This window comes from Haemorhous mexicanus, chromosome 12, assembly GCF_027477595.1.
Source record: "Haemorhous mexicanus isolate bHaeMex1 chromosome 12, bHaeMex1.pri, whole genome shotgun sequence".
NCBI lineage: Eukaryota > Metazoa > Chordata > Aves > Passeriformes > Fringillidae > Haemorhous > Haemorhous mexicanus.
In genome coordinates this window covers 22,559,580-22,574,350 of record NC_082352.1, presented here as the reverse complement: position 1 = coordinate 22,574,350, position 14,771 = coordinate 22,559,580, and the positions used below count along the sequence as shown (strand labels likewise).

At 52.1% G+C, this 14,771-nt stretch overlaps 1 long non-coding RNA gene across 1 annotated transcript; it reads right to left on the bottom strand.

Moving 5' to 3' along the window:
• Positions 1-3,413: 3,413 nt before the first annotated feature.
• On the bottom strand, positions 3,414-13,301 carry LOC132332913 (uncharacterized). The gene is made up of 3 exons (XR_009488005.1): positions 11,167-13,301; positions 4,502-4,679; positions 3,414-3,941 (listed from the first exon to the last, which is right to left on the bottom strand). It is a non-coding gene; the product is annotated as an uncharacterized LOC132332913 (long non-coding RNA).
• Positions 13,302-14,771: the final 1,470 nt, after the last annotated feature.

Here is a 14,771-nt window from a genome sequence, read left to right as displayed (position 1 = left end):
TTGGTGCCCCTTTGTCCATCTCCAGTATCTTCCATCACAGGAGCTCAAACCACCTGATATTCATGAACCAAACTGCAGGGCCCCTCTGCAAAACAAGTGCTGTGATACCTATTTCACAGAGATGAGCCAAAGAAGACATGACTTAAGGTCTTGTTTGTACTTACATGAATGCACAAGCAGCTTATGCAGCAGCTGCTGCACTGGCACATCCCAGTAGTGTGTGGGACACACTAGTGGCCGCTTGTGCAGCCAAACATCTAGCTGCGGTGGTGGCATGGCCCTTCATGGCAGTGGGAACCTGTGTGCTACCAGTGCTCATGGTGCAGGGGGACCATGGAGCTCTAGGAGAGGCTCCAGAAGGAGTCATGGGCACTGCACAACTCAAGTAGTGTTCTGTGAGGGGTTTAGTGCAGAGCAAGGCATCGTTTGGTCACACATCAGAATGCAAGAGGAAAGTGGGAACAGAGCAGAAGGAGGCTCTTGTATCAGCAGGCAGAAGCGTGCCCCGGTCTGATGCCTGTGAGATAACACAAACCAAACTGAAACTGGAGTTCAGCACAGAGAAATGGTTGCCCCTTGGCAGAGCAAGTTGGACACTGTGGATGGGCCATCCATGGCCACTTGGAACCAAGTCTGGATGGCACATTTCCAGTTCCCTCAGCCTATCAGTCCCTGATCCCAAAGCAGACACTGATGCTGGTCTTTTAATGAGGTCTTCACTGCCCCGCTGGTGCCCTGAGACAGGACTCCCCATCTGCTCACGTTGTTCCACCCACTGCCATGGGCAGGGACACTTTCCAGGGTGCTCCAAGCTCTGTCCAGCCTGGCCTTGGACACTGTCAGGGATGCGGCAGCCACAGCTGATTTGGGCACCCTGTAGCAGTGGTGGGCGAAGGGGCTGAGAGGGAGCTGAGGTGACCGATGGGGCTGAGGGGGAGCTGAGGTAACTGGAGGGACTGAGAGGGAGCTGAGGTGACCGGAGGGACTGAGAGGGAGCTGAGGTGACCGGAGGGGCTGAGAGGGAGCTGAGGTAACTGGAGGGACTGAGGGGGAGCTGAGGTGACCGGAGGGACTGAGGGGGAGCTGAGGTGACCGGAGGGACTGAGAGGGAGCTGAGGTGACCGGAGGGGCTGAGGGGGAGCTGAGGTGACCGATGGGGCTGAGGGGGAGCTGAGGTGACCGGAGGGGCTGAGAGGGAGCTGAGGTGACCGGAGGGACTGAGAGGGAGCTGAGGTGACCGGAGGGGCTGAGGGGGAGCTGAGGTGGCCGGAGCGGGGTTCGGGGTGCCGGGGGTGCCCCGGGGGTCCGCAGTGCCGGGGGGGCTGCGCCGGAAGCCTCGCGCATGCGCGCTGACAAGCTCCGCTCCGTCTCGTTCCCGCCCGGCAGGGGTCGCTCTCGGCCCGCGCGGCGCTGCCCGTGAGGGCGGCTCCTCCCCAGGCACCTCCGGGCACTCCCGGACACCCGTCGAGCATCCCCCGGCGGTCCCCCAGGCCATACCCCGAGCAACCTCTCCCAGGCGCCCCTCGAGCTTCCCAGAGCACCGTCTGGGCACCCGTCGAGCACCACCAAGCACCCCCTGGGCGCTCCCCAAGCACCCCCAAACACCTTTGTTCTGCCGCGGTCCCGGTCGGGGCTGGGCCGGGGGCGCTGACCGCTGCCCGGGCCGGGGGTGCCCGGCTGGCGTTGCCGAGCTGAGGGTCCCAGAGCGGGATTGTCCCAGGGATGGGGGTGCCCGTGCCGGGGAAGCAGGTGCAGGGAGTGCCGGGCCGGGGGTGCCCGGAGTAGGGGTGCCCGGTGATGGGAGTGCCTCTGCCGGGTCTGCCCGGTGCTCCCGCCGCAGCTCAGCCTCAACCCAGGGCAGGCGGAGGGCTGGCAGGTCTTGAACTGGGAATGGGATTCATGAACGGGAAAGCGGGATCAACATCTCCGTCGGTAGAATCTTAATAAGCCTTAAAGGTTATTTCTGAGCGGTTCCAGTGACAATTCTTGGCCCTTCGTGTAGGCAGGGAGCCGTACCCCGGCCCGATCCCATCCGGTACTGCCCGGGGCATGCTGCTGTGTTCGGGATGAGGAACAGCGACAGAAATACAGGCAGCGAGGGCATAGTCCACCGGGAGTGATAGCAATCGGGACTTGCAGGGCTTTGCATTCTGCGGTGTGAATGATCTCATTATCCTTGCGAGGGTCTCAGCCAGATACTTGAAAAATACTTATTAAAAACCACAGCAGCTCTAAGGAGAGGGAACGGAGAGAGAACAAACTGGATGTGTAAAAACAGAAGAGGGGAACAGCCGCAGTAGCAATAATGGGTCGGGACCTGCTCTGCCCTGCTGTCTTTCTAGTGGAAGCTGAAAGGCCATGACACATCTCAGAGTGCACATCAGTGTTTTGCCTCTGCTCTACTCCTCCAGCTACCACATGTTCCCTGGGGAGTGTTGGTGCATGAGGAGGCCCACCCAGCCCAGTCACCCAGGAGCCAACCTCTGACATTCTCACTTGTCAAACACCGGGTCACCTGGCTCATCCCCCTGTCCTGCCCCGGCAGCGTCAGCCAGAACAGGCCACCCAGGGCTAGCCTGGTTGTGTTTAAACACTTCCCTCCAGGGTCAGGAGGAAGGCGCAGATGGGCATGGGAGCGACCCCGCAGGTGTGCAGTGGTCCCTGGGGCTGCCTCCTGCCCGCTGCTCATGCTGCTGTGTATTCACACCATCACGGCACCATTTCCACTGCTGCTTCTGCCAACTACATCTCCATCTTTTGACTCTGTGGGTTAAGGGCATACACAAGCTCTGTAGGAGCTGTCATGTGTTCCTCTAAGGAACCAAGAAATGGAAATCAGCAGGAAGTAGAAATTCTGCTGGAAAATTGAATGAAAAAATGATAGGAAAGCAGTGCTTCTTGGGTCTGGTCACAGGACACAACACATTGGTGGTTCTTGCAATTACAATCACCAAGTTGCTGGCAGAGGGATAGTGCCCCTGGACAGCCACATCAGCAGCTCTGGGGCCTCCTTCCGAGCCACCAGTGATGGCAGCACTGTGTGAGAGGACAAGAGGGGAGACAAAAACAAGAGGGAGCTGGGTAAATGGAAAGAGATTCTGGTGGTGGGGAGCTCAGGGAGAACATCCAAAGGGCAGGAGGTAATGGGGATACAGATACAAAGCAGAGAGGGCCTTCCCTTCCCTTCCCTTCCCTTCCCTTCCCTTCCCTTCCCTTCCCTTCCCTTCCCTTCCCTTCCCTTCCCTTCCCTTCCCTTCCCTTCCCTTCCCTTCCCTTCCCTTCCCTTCCCTTCCCTTCCCTTCCCTTCCCTTCCCTTCCCTTCCCTTCCCTTCCCTTCCCTTCCCTTCCCTTCCCTTCCCTTCCCTTCCCTTCCCTTCCCTTCCCTTCCCTTCCCTTCCCTTCCCAGGGGAGAATGTCGTGCATTTGCCATCCCTTGATGTCTTCAAGCCCAGCCAAATGCCTGTCTGAAGCTATCATAGTCAGAAAAGTTACTGATTTCAGAGTAACAGGGAAATTTTCATGACTGTAGGTACTGGAGGTCAGGCAGTCCAACCCCTTCCTCCTCACCCCGGGAATCTGCAGGAAGGAAATGCAAAGGAGGATCACAAGATGATGATGCTATTTGTGCTCTTGGATAGGAGTTCACGCCAGCACTGATTCATCTGGCTACATCAGCATTCCACAGCATTACTCAGCCCCTCAGGTGGGCAAACACTCGAGGGTAGATCTGTCTGGAAGAGGCCAGGTCTTCTGACCTTATATAATTTCTTCTTTTTTCCAGATGTTTAGCAGCTGTCTCCAGTCTACAAGGTATGACACAGCCAGGTGGTCCTAATCTTGCTGAAGATCTGGGGCATTTGCACCATCTTTCTCACAAGATCTCACTGCAGTCTCAGCTGCTGTAGCTCTGTTCCTCCTCAGGAATTAGGCTTGGGGCTGTGCTAGAAAAAAATCAGATGAAGATGGAGAGATAGATCTGTGGAAACGTTTGTTTGGTGCCCAGGAGCAGCCCAAAGGCAAACTGACTGTTAACAATTATCAGGAAAATAATGGAGAGCAGATCACAGTTCTGCCAATGCACAGATTCATAGTGAAAGCTGCACTGTGATTTCTATATGCAGCTCTGTCTGCCTCTCTCAAGAAAAAGATTTGGAAGTGTTTCAGAGAAGACCAACAAGGATGATCAAATACAAAGAATATTTTCCATGTGAGTAAAAAGTGGATGGTCTTTTTAGGCTGGAAAAAAATAGACTGAAGGGGATTATAGTACCAAGTTTAGCAAATAGAGGTTGCCTGCAGTATGATTTCTCATCGTCCCTTCAATGTAAGAACTGGCAGCACCCCATTAATTAGCAGGTAATAACAAAAAAAGCAAAAACCAGATGTTTTTTGAATGTTGTGCTGCGTCAGACTGCTTCGCACAGGGTGTGATGCACCCCCAAAACTCATATGTATTCAAAAATAAATAAAACATTTTAATGGGAGAAAAATATCCACTCACATTGATGGAATGCAAGAGCCCATTTCTGCTTCCGGAGCCCACGGGCTGTGGGTGGCTGAGGCTGGCAGAGTGTTCCCGGAGGCACCGCGGGATCTGTGGCCTCTATACCCCAGCATGGATGCACCAACCAGACTCCAGGAATCAATCACCAAATTGCACTGTCTTCTCCTAGAACAAGCTACCAGTGGAGAAATAGAAAACAGGGGTTTTTGTAGCTATTCTGAAACTTCACAGTTGATTTTAAGCCTCTTAAACAGTATAATACTGACTGCAAGTTCCTGCTGAGGCCTATCGACTCCAGCCTGTGCCAAGCTGCAGGGAACACCCTGTGCCATGCCTGCGTGTGATGGAGCGTGTCTCTGCACCAACAGCATGACTGACTCAGATCAGAAACCAGCTTCCTGGGATTTCCCACCAGCATCCTTTCAGACTGCCATCCAGCAGCAGAGATCTGTGCATCCACAGGTGACAGGCACCAGAAGACAGCATCATCTTCAAACCACACCGAGGGATTAGTGCAGGCTGGAAGCAGCCCCCCACTGCCCTCTGTCCAGGGCAGTGGGGGAGGGGCTGTGGGGAAGGAGGGGGCTTGCACTGCAGAGGTGGCTTTCCCAGGTTGTGTTCTTGTAAGCAGACACCGTGGCAAACAAATTGCATGTTCTTGTAGTGTAACTCCTAATCTGGTTCTTTTGAAACACCTGCTGTGGTGCTGCTGTGGTGCTAAGGAATGTCTGCATGATGGAATGCAAGGCTATACCTGAAGTACTTGAAATTAATTGAGAGCAGTAGTGTTTTGTGCTGTGGGACCACATTGAGGCCACTGACTATTTACAGTCCTGTAGGTAAGAGCTGCAGGCGGCATGGATTGTGTGGGCAGGATGGGCAGTATAGGCCATGCAGACAGGACACCAGAGCAGCAGCTGACAAAGGTCAGCTGTGTGGTGCTGTTCTGTTATTACTTCAGGCAGCCTCTCTGCTTTGTCACACACTTCCTATTTTGTGACACACGGCTCTCAGCAGTGATTCAGCAGTCACAGATCCTCCATCTTTTTATCAAGGTTAATTCCCCATCACCATTATTTTTGCATATCTTCTACTGCAAGAAAGAAGAGGCCAGTACTGAGCTGCAGTGAATGCTCAGCCAGCATAGTAACCAGCCAAATTCCATATGGTTTAAATACCCAGCCTGCTTCTACATGGTGATCAATAACACAGTGGAAGGGAGTGGAAGGGGCCCCTGCTCCAGTTGGGTAATGCTCCCCTGTTTCTGGAGTTTGTAAGCATAATATCAAAATTACAAAGCACAACACTTTCCATTTCTTGCTATCATTTTGAATTAAAGACCTTCTATTGAAGACACTCACTTCAAAAACCAGCCAGGCACTTTCTAATATCAAGCAAAATGCCTGAAGAATAAATTGCTCCTATCAGAAATAAAGCATTTTAGTTCTGCCAGAAGCAGAGAGATCTGTGTTTGTAAGTCCCTCCAAAGGCAACTCCATCTTTCCTGTTTTCCTCTCATTTTCTTTTGATGCACAAAGCCCACACATTGCAGTGCTGTGATTGGATTCAGCTTTGGAGCAGTGTAATGGTAAATATTCATTGGAATCCAAGCTAGTTTTCCCAAGTCTCTCTTAAAAGCTTTGCAGTTATACAAACAGCCATGGCTCTGCATTAGCCTTACAGCCTGGAGGCTGCCTACTCCTCCCCAGCCCCAAAGTCTGCTCTGTCAGAGGCTGCATGGAGAGAAATCAGCCTTGCCAACCATTTTAATCAATGCTCTATTATTTTCTTTATTCTCTCTTTAATGACTGTGTGTAGAGCTGGCTCTCAGATACAGGTATCCACTGGGGCTTCTCACTGGTATCTACACAAATAACATGGCTCACCTTGGGTCATAGTTGCCCTGAGTGTCCTGGCCATGTATTTCAGTCCCTGTCTCTCTGCTGATGTTGACAGGGTGTCTGTGAACGGCTCTTAGTCCTGGTATGTGGTATACAGTACGTGGTACATGGTACAGGGTATGGTCACAGAAATGGTCACAGGCATAATACCCTGGACTATGCCTGTGACCATTCCTCCCTCCCCTGTGAGCGCTCTGTGGCTGCTCTCCTACAGTGGGGCAAGGCAAAAGGCAGCAGACTCCTACAGCCCCTGAGGGGCTGAGGCAAGCTCTGCCCATCAGCCAGACCCTGCTCTTGCCTGTGCCAGCCCTGCATGGCCAAACTGCATGCTCCAAGCGGATCGTGCTCTCCAGGTGGTCTCTGACTGCATGTCCTGCACAGCTCATTCGCAGAGCAGCACATGTAAGAATCTGCACACAGCTATTCTGCTGAGAAGGGAAATTGAATCCAAAAGTTCTGATAGCATATCAACACTCCTATCTCTGCCTCATCCACTCATATGTTCCCCACCATGGGTGGGACTCTGGCCAAAGCCTGTGGCACAGCAGGACATGTAATGCAGATGGTGGTACTGGAGCCTTCACCACCCAGTGACCTCCTCCAGGCTCTGCTTGCTCCTTTCAGCATGTGTTACAGCCTTCTGGGGAACCTGGGACCAGGCAGGTTGGCAGTAAAAGGGGAAACACCGAAGGAGGCTGTGGTGGGGCTCTGGGAAAGGCAGAGCTGCATTACAAGGTAGGAGCAGGGTTAGATTTAGGAAATGAGCAATGCTGATGTGCACATCAAGAGGCTGATAGTCTGTCTCCCAGTTCTGAGACACGGGAAGTTAGAAGTACCCTGCGTATTATGTATCTGTCCTTAAAGCTCTCCTGGGAGCAGGATCCTTGGGCCCTGGCAGTCTGATCACCTGCTCTGTTCTCCTTCCCTTTAGAAAACTGTTCCTAACCTAAATGTTTCCTGGTAGAGGCTCTGGCCAGTAGTTCTTGAGTGTTCCTTCATGGACATGGAGAGCAGATGGCTTTTTTTCCTTTTTCCAGGAGTTTCTTACATACAGCTGGTATTGTGATCTCCCTCAGTCATACAGAAAAAAAAAAACAAAAACCCAAACCCCAACAAAATAGCCAGATGAGAAATCACAAAAGAAATCACCCTGTCTAGTAGAAGTCCCTGCCACACAGAGCAGTAGCTGTGAGAGCAGATGCCCTGTGAAAGCAGATGAAGTAATGAGGCCTTTATAAAGATAACAAGTTCCAATGTCAAAACAGCTCATGGAGAGATACTCCCTTCTCCTGTAGATCCATATGTCGTGACGGCAGCCACTAAAGTGTCCTCTTTGTCTCTTTTCCCAGCTCAAGGCCAGCTGCCTTCAGAATGTGGTGAAGGCGACATCCCCGGGGGAAAATCCAGCCCCCAGCTGAAGGGAAGGAACGTGGAACACCCCATGGTCATGAAGAAGGGCTGGATGTTGAAACATGCCCGATGGCAGGAGCAGAGAGAACCTGTCCCTGGGGTCCCTGTGGGAATTCATCCTCTCTTCTCCAGATACAGCATGTCACCTTTTCCCACCTGTGGCATGAGGCTGTGACCCCTCAGCAGCTGCCAGGGGAGGGGCTGTACCAGTGAACACACAGCCTAGAGCCCCATCAGGGTCTCTGGTGTAAGAACACACTGGTCCTTTTGCTGCTCAGCCCTGGTGCAGAGCCTTCATGGCAAGATCTGGAAGCACAGTCCTTCCCTTCCAACTCCATTTTGCAAAACAGCCAGAGCACTGTTCTTCAGTGCTCCTGCTTGGATGATTTATCCAGGTCATGGTGAGGACAACTGACTAACTGAGGTTAACAGCTTTCTCAGTTTCATTTCAAACAGACATTAGCATGGGGGCTGTATTAAACGATGATACGCCAGATCTTAATTCATTCACTAGGAGAGCTCGTGATCAGGTGGGGGGCTAAGCTGACAAGCAGGGCTGTGCTGCCAGTCTTTCTGTAAAGGGCAGGACCATAACTCATGCTCCCAGTGCTAAATTACACCTGGCACTCCTTGGAATCCTGCTGCCTGCTCCAGGGACTCAGGACCACCAGCCTTAGGAGGTCCAGGGTCCCCCAACAGGAAAATGTATCAGCAGCTGGGACTGGCTGAGAAGAATAGGTTGGAGTCCTTCTATCTAGAAGAAGGGTGTTGGAAAGGAAACATGACAAAGATTTATAAATCAGAAGTGTCACAGGAAGGTGATTAAGGAGTGACTGTTGTGGCCTTTTCCAAGAAAACAGTAGAATTTGTCAGGGGACAGGCTCAAAACAAGCCAAAGGAGGTGTCCCAAGCATGGTCAAACAGATGAACTCACTGCTATGGGACTTTGCAGAAGCTGGATAAGGTCTGAGTTACAGAATTAGTTTGACAAGTTATCGATGAAAATTCCTCAAGGTCTGTTAAACACAAAGACTCCTCCCTGGTCTCAGGAAGCCCCTTCACCACAGAAGGTGCCTGAGCATTTTGGTGAATTTCACAAGCTTCCCCTGTTCTTTCCAGGGGAAAAGATCTCTTTCCTAGACAAGGCCATAAGCTGCTGCCAGACACAGAGCCATGTGGAACACTGTTCTGCCACAGAATAGTGTTATATTTCTATATAACAGGGCTTGATGCTTAATTGGGAGGTTTGTAAGAGAAAGTTGAGAGCTATGCTGTTTTATCTGCCACTTTCACACTGAAACCAACAGCAAGGCTCAGCTGAATTTGGTATCAGGGGGTGGAGAGATGGGAAGGGAAGGGAAGGGAAGGGAAGGGAAGGGAAGGGAAGGGAAGGGAAGGGAAGGGAAGGGAAGGGAAGGGAAGGGAAGGGAAGGGAAGGGAAGGGAAGGGAAGGGAAGGGAAGGGAAGGGAAGGGAAGGGAAGGGAAGGGAAGGGAAGGGAAGGGAAGGGAAGGGAAGGGAAGGGAAGGGAAGGGAAGGGAAGGGAAGGGAAGGGAAGGGAAGGGAAGGGAAGGGAAGGGAAGGGAAGGGAAGGGAAGGGAAGGGAAGGGAAGGGAAGGGAAGGGAAGGGAAGGGAAGGGAAGGGAAGGGAAGGGAAGGGAAGGGAAGGGAAGGGAAGGGAAGGGAAGGGAAGGGAAGGGAAGGGAAGGGAAGGGAAGGGAAGGGAAGGGAAGGGAAGGGAAGGGAAGGGAAGGGAAGGGAAGGGAAGGGAAGGGAAGGGAAGGGAAGGGAAGGGAAGGGAAGGGAAGGGAAGGGAAGGGAAGGGAAGGGAAGGGAAGGGAAGGGAAGGGAAGGAAGTAGGAAGGGAAGGAAGTAGGAAGGGAAGGAAGTAGGAAGAAGCAGAGTATCATTCCTACCCTGCCATGCTGTCCTTGCACAAATCAGCACACAATCATCCATATGCATATGCAAAACAAAACAAAGGCACATGCTGGCCCTCTCCCACATTCATCCATCTGCCACCATCCACAAACACAGACAAAGGCACACACTTCCTGCTCCCACCTTCACTGTGGGCAGCTGAAATGCGGGCTTGCCACGAACAGCTCAGCCCACGTGCTGGGCTGACTCCTCACACACAGAACAATGGATGATGTGGGAGTCAATAGAACAACATCTTGTAACTTTCCTTCAAATGCAATAAATGTAATCGGTGCATTGTGTTCATATATATTGCAATGTATGTATCACTAGATATATGAACATATTCATAGGAATAGATTTATCATCACCACATCAAATGAAACAAAATGTCTCCACTTTGACTAATAAGGGGGACACACCCCCAAATCTATTTTAAATGCTGTCCTCTGAGCTGCTGCTTAGAGAAACCAGTGGTGCTGATCATCCAATATGCTGGTACCTAGTGCTCCAATGTCAAAAGTACCTGGTTTGTTCTACCAGAACCCTAAGCATATTTCACTAGCAAGTTGTTAAAAAAGACACATTTTTTTAATGGCTTGTGTGGTGCTGAAGGGGATGGCAAGTGGATACCAGGTTGAGCAAGTAATGCTGCAATGTGCAGCAGCAGGAGTTTCCTAGGTTTCCAGGATCAGCTCTCCTCATCCTTGTTTGCTATGTGGGTCTGAAGGAGACCTTGTGGCTGCAGTCCACTGAGGAATGCTGGTGCCTGAGGGGACATCAGGCAGACAGCCTGGGAGCAATGTGCTTTCCCAAGGCAGGCTCACACACAGGGGAGCACACTGAGCAAAGGATCTGACTCTACAGCTTCTGAAATACAGGGGTCGGTGGAGGGGCAGGGTCAAACAGACCCAGCACGGGGTAGACCAACATAGGCTGCCCAGCAGGCCTGCAGCAGGAACAAGGGTGCTCCCACCCTGATGTCCAGGAGCAAGCTGAGGGTTTTGTCCACAGCAGCATGGCTGAACAGGTCTGAGCAATCCTGATCTCCTGGCTCACAGCACGTAAATGTCACCACTAGCCAGGACAGCTCTGCCCTGAGGCAGTGTTTTTGTGGCCATCCTCTTCTTGTCTCTCCAAGGTCAGCAGCAGAGCAACACCCATAACGTCTGTGCATGACAGCCATCACACCCCCACAGCAACTGAAATCCCACCACCCATTCACAGCCAGCAGAGCTGTAGCCATCTCCCTGCTGCCTCCCATCTTCCCCTCCTCACTGGGAGGTGACAGACTCTACTGTCACATCTTCAGCCCTTCCTTATGCTGCCATGTAAACAAGAGCAGCAGATTATTATTGCTGCTGTGAATGCAAAGAGAGTTCCCTTCTCAGCCTGGGCTGCTGAGCTAGAGTGGACTGGTATCTTCTCCTACCTGCTCCAAGCTCCCTTCCGTAGCTGGTGGCTGGCCCCCAGGTCCTGGCTGAGCTGCTGCTCTGGCTGCATTTCTGCTCCAGGTCTGCCTGCCTCTCCCTCTGCTTGGTCTGCAGCTGATAGATCCTCTGCTCTTGAGCATCCAGCTATTGACCCGCCCAGGGAAAGAAAGAAAAAATGGAAAAAAAAAATCAATTAATACTAAACGGCTTAACAAAACCCCGAACAGCACAGACCTGATGCTGCTGGGGGTGGGGATTGGCAGGAGGAGACACCCCCCACACATTAGCTGCAAAAATCTGATGTTCTGGGGACAGGAAGCCAATATGGTAGGTGTGATTTGACATGCTTGCCCGCAGCAGGCAGACATGTCCAGCTCGGGAAAGCAGAAACCCTGCTGACTGGGGCACCTGCCTCTGCTCACAGGAGGGGTGTCAGACTCCTGCAGTGAGGGAAGCAAAGAGCAGCTGAGCAAGACCAAAATTATTCTGACCAGTAACCAAACACCCAGCTCCTGTTGCAGCTGCGTGTTGAGCTCTTCAGGCATTTTCGCTGTGTCTGCTGTCCTCAGAGCAGAGCAGAAGGGGCTCAGGCACCCCACAGCCTGTCCATCTGTCTAAACAGAAGTAGCTCTAAGTGTTCAGCATATTCATTTCTTGGTGTTCCAGCTCTAAGGTGTTTGCACAAGGCACAAGCAGGGAAGAATCATAATTGTCAACCAAGGAGCATTAGCATGACAAGACTCAAGTGTTGACCCCAGCGTGGAGCCACTCTCCCCGCTACCTTGGTCATTTACTCAGGGATGCTGCTCATCTTCTTGTGATGGGCCAGAGAAGCCACAGTCAGCAGGCACTGTATGGCTCTTGCCCTGCTAAGGATGGGGAGGCAAGAGAAAATGCTGCCCATGGAGCTTAGGAGTTGGTCTGCTTGGTGGTTTAAATGCATCATATGAACTCCTCTGCATTGCTGGCTGGGGATTGCCCTGCCATAACCAAGGGTCCTGCGTGCAGGTGAGAACAGCATCCTTCTTCTGCTGCTCAGATATACCTGCAAGCAGCCCTGTGTCCTGGAGAAAGGGATCTCCAGAGCTTCTTGCAAGCACTGCCTGGCCACTACCACCTTGGCTCAAGCTGCCCTCCTGCCCTCAGGCAGGCCCTGCTGCATGGGGGGTTCTCCCAAGAGCAATGTTTCCCAGAGGCTTCTCCCTCGGGGCATGTGTCCATCTGTCCTTCCAGCACTGCCACTGCCCTTGGACCTCCTGAGCCCACTTGTGCTCCATGCTGCTGCCAGGAACAGCTGAATGTTGCCAGCAACACTGCCAACATCCAGCAACGCTGGCAGCAACAGAGGGGCCTCATCAATGTTCACTGACTTGCTAAACCTACAGAGGATTTCAATATTAATTAATGCTAACTGATTAGTAAAACATATTTATTGAAGACTGTCATGCCGATGTCAACATTCAATAAATATACTAATAATCAATTTGCATGTAATTAACACGAAATCATGTTAATGTCTACATTAAAGATGTGTTTCAGCACACACAGGCAGTGCGCAGCCCGTGGTGCCAGGTCGTGGCTACCACTGATGGGAGGCTGAGTGGTGTGCCAGGTCACAGAGGGAGCACTGGGAGGTCCTTGCCGGAAGGGTGAGCATCCACCAGCAGCAGGAGACTGGATAGATTCCAAAATCACAAAGTTTTGTCAACTGGGATAATGAGAGATACATTAGAGATGGAGAGGAGCTGATGTCTCCCCCTCATCATCCCTCTCCCCCCCAGCTGCCAGGCAGGTGAGTGGGTTTGGCAGGCAGGGTGATTCTAGGATTTTCATTGCAATGAAGCTCCCTGCCAGCTCTTGGGCACCAGGAGTGCCTGTGACAATAGGGCATGTCACATGGCTCCATGGAGCAGCATCTGCCTGTGGGTCCGAGGTCGCCAAGGGGTGCATCCTGCTCAAAGCAGCATTGCCTGCCCTAGCTTCCCTCCTTCCCATGCCATTCGGACAAGCCCACCTTTCTTCTGTCCCAGTGCAGCCCCATGCAGCAATGTGCTTGCAGCAGGAAAGAAGATGGCATGTTTAGGGTGAGCATCCCCCACCCCCACCCCTTCTCCTCTCATTTAAGTGGAATCAATTGTGCCATTTCTGCTTTGCTTTTCAAAAGCAATTACTTTCATGTCATTTTTACAGACATGCACGGAGAGCGGGAGAGTGAGGGCTTGATTATGCCCCCTCCCATCCCCATCGTATGGCTTCCACAGTGTGGTGAAGTATTAAATTAAATGAGGTATCTATGGAGCGGCGATGGTTTCAGGTCAGAGGCGCTATGGAAAGCTGTATGCTGCACTGCTCCTGTGTATGTAAATGGATATATTAAAACCACTGATGTCAACTTGCAGCACTCATCTCTTCTGCTCTCGGGTGATCAAAGCTGATTGCAGAGGCAATTACTGCGAAGGAAAAGAAAATCACGGCCTCCTGCTCATCCCTGAGCTACTGGAGTTTAATTGCTTAGTGTAGCTGAAGCTGCCTCTCCATCTCCCTGGTATGCACACACACGTGTGGGAGCGTCTCACGCCTAGAGACAGACAGGAATGGGCATTTCTGGGGATGGGTGGGGAGAAGCACCCGAAGCAGGGGAAGACCACAACACGAAAAATAATGATGCTTAAAAATGAATTAGACCACTACAGCAGGCAGGGCTGTATCTTAGCAAGCTGCTGGATCGATAGCACAGGGAAACAGGGCAGCATAAATACATGCCTGTGAGACAGCCTCTCCTGCTCTGTGGTCTCTGGTCCAGGATTTACAGTAAGGCTGCTTCAGTCTTTTACAGGATGTGGCTAATCAGACTCCCAAATTCTGGTGACACAGATGAGAATCGTGACCCCTGTTTTACAGTGAAATCACTTGAAGGGAAGATGTCGGCGCTGTCCTGACGAGTCCCAGCTCCTCACCCTGGCCTTACCTCTGTGTTTCACGTGGGATTCTGCAGGTGCACCACGAAGGCAGAGGACATTTTTTAGGCGAGGAACACTGTAATGCAAACACAGCACTTGGCAAAGTTGCCATCAGGCCTGTGCCACACACCTGCCCAGGCTGCCCATCTGTATCACGGGGTCGCCTCAATGCTGGTCGGGCTTTGGCTGTGGAGCCTGACCTGTTCTGAAGCAGGGCTGAGCAAAGTGTAAGGCATCAGATCTGCCACTAACATGTAACATGTAACATGGGAGCAGAGGGGCAATAGAGAAAGTGGGGAGGGGGGCAAACAAAAGATCTGCCTCCCCACCTGAAGGAAGCCACAGCCACCCCCATGGCACTGCAGGGGCGTTGGCACCACACTCCCACAAGGCAGGAGAGACCCCAAGGATGTCCTGTCTGCTGTGACCCAGTTCTCTCTGGTGGCTGTGGCTCTCCTCCCAGCCTTGGCCAGGATAAGCGCTCCTGTGAAACCATCCTCACCTGACACCTGGGGAATAGGACAGATCCAGAGAAATCCAGGTGCTGCAGTGCATAGCCAGAGCAGCCACCAGCAGCAATTCCCTCAAAGGCAGAGGAACAAAAACTCCTAATGGTGAGAACAGTTCTACCATCTCACATTTGG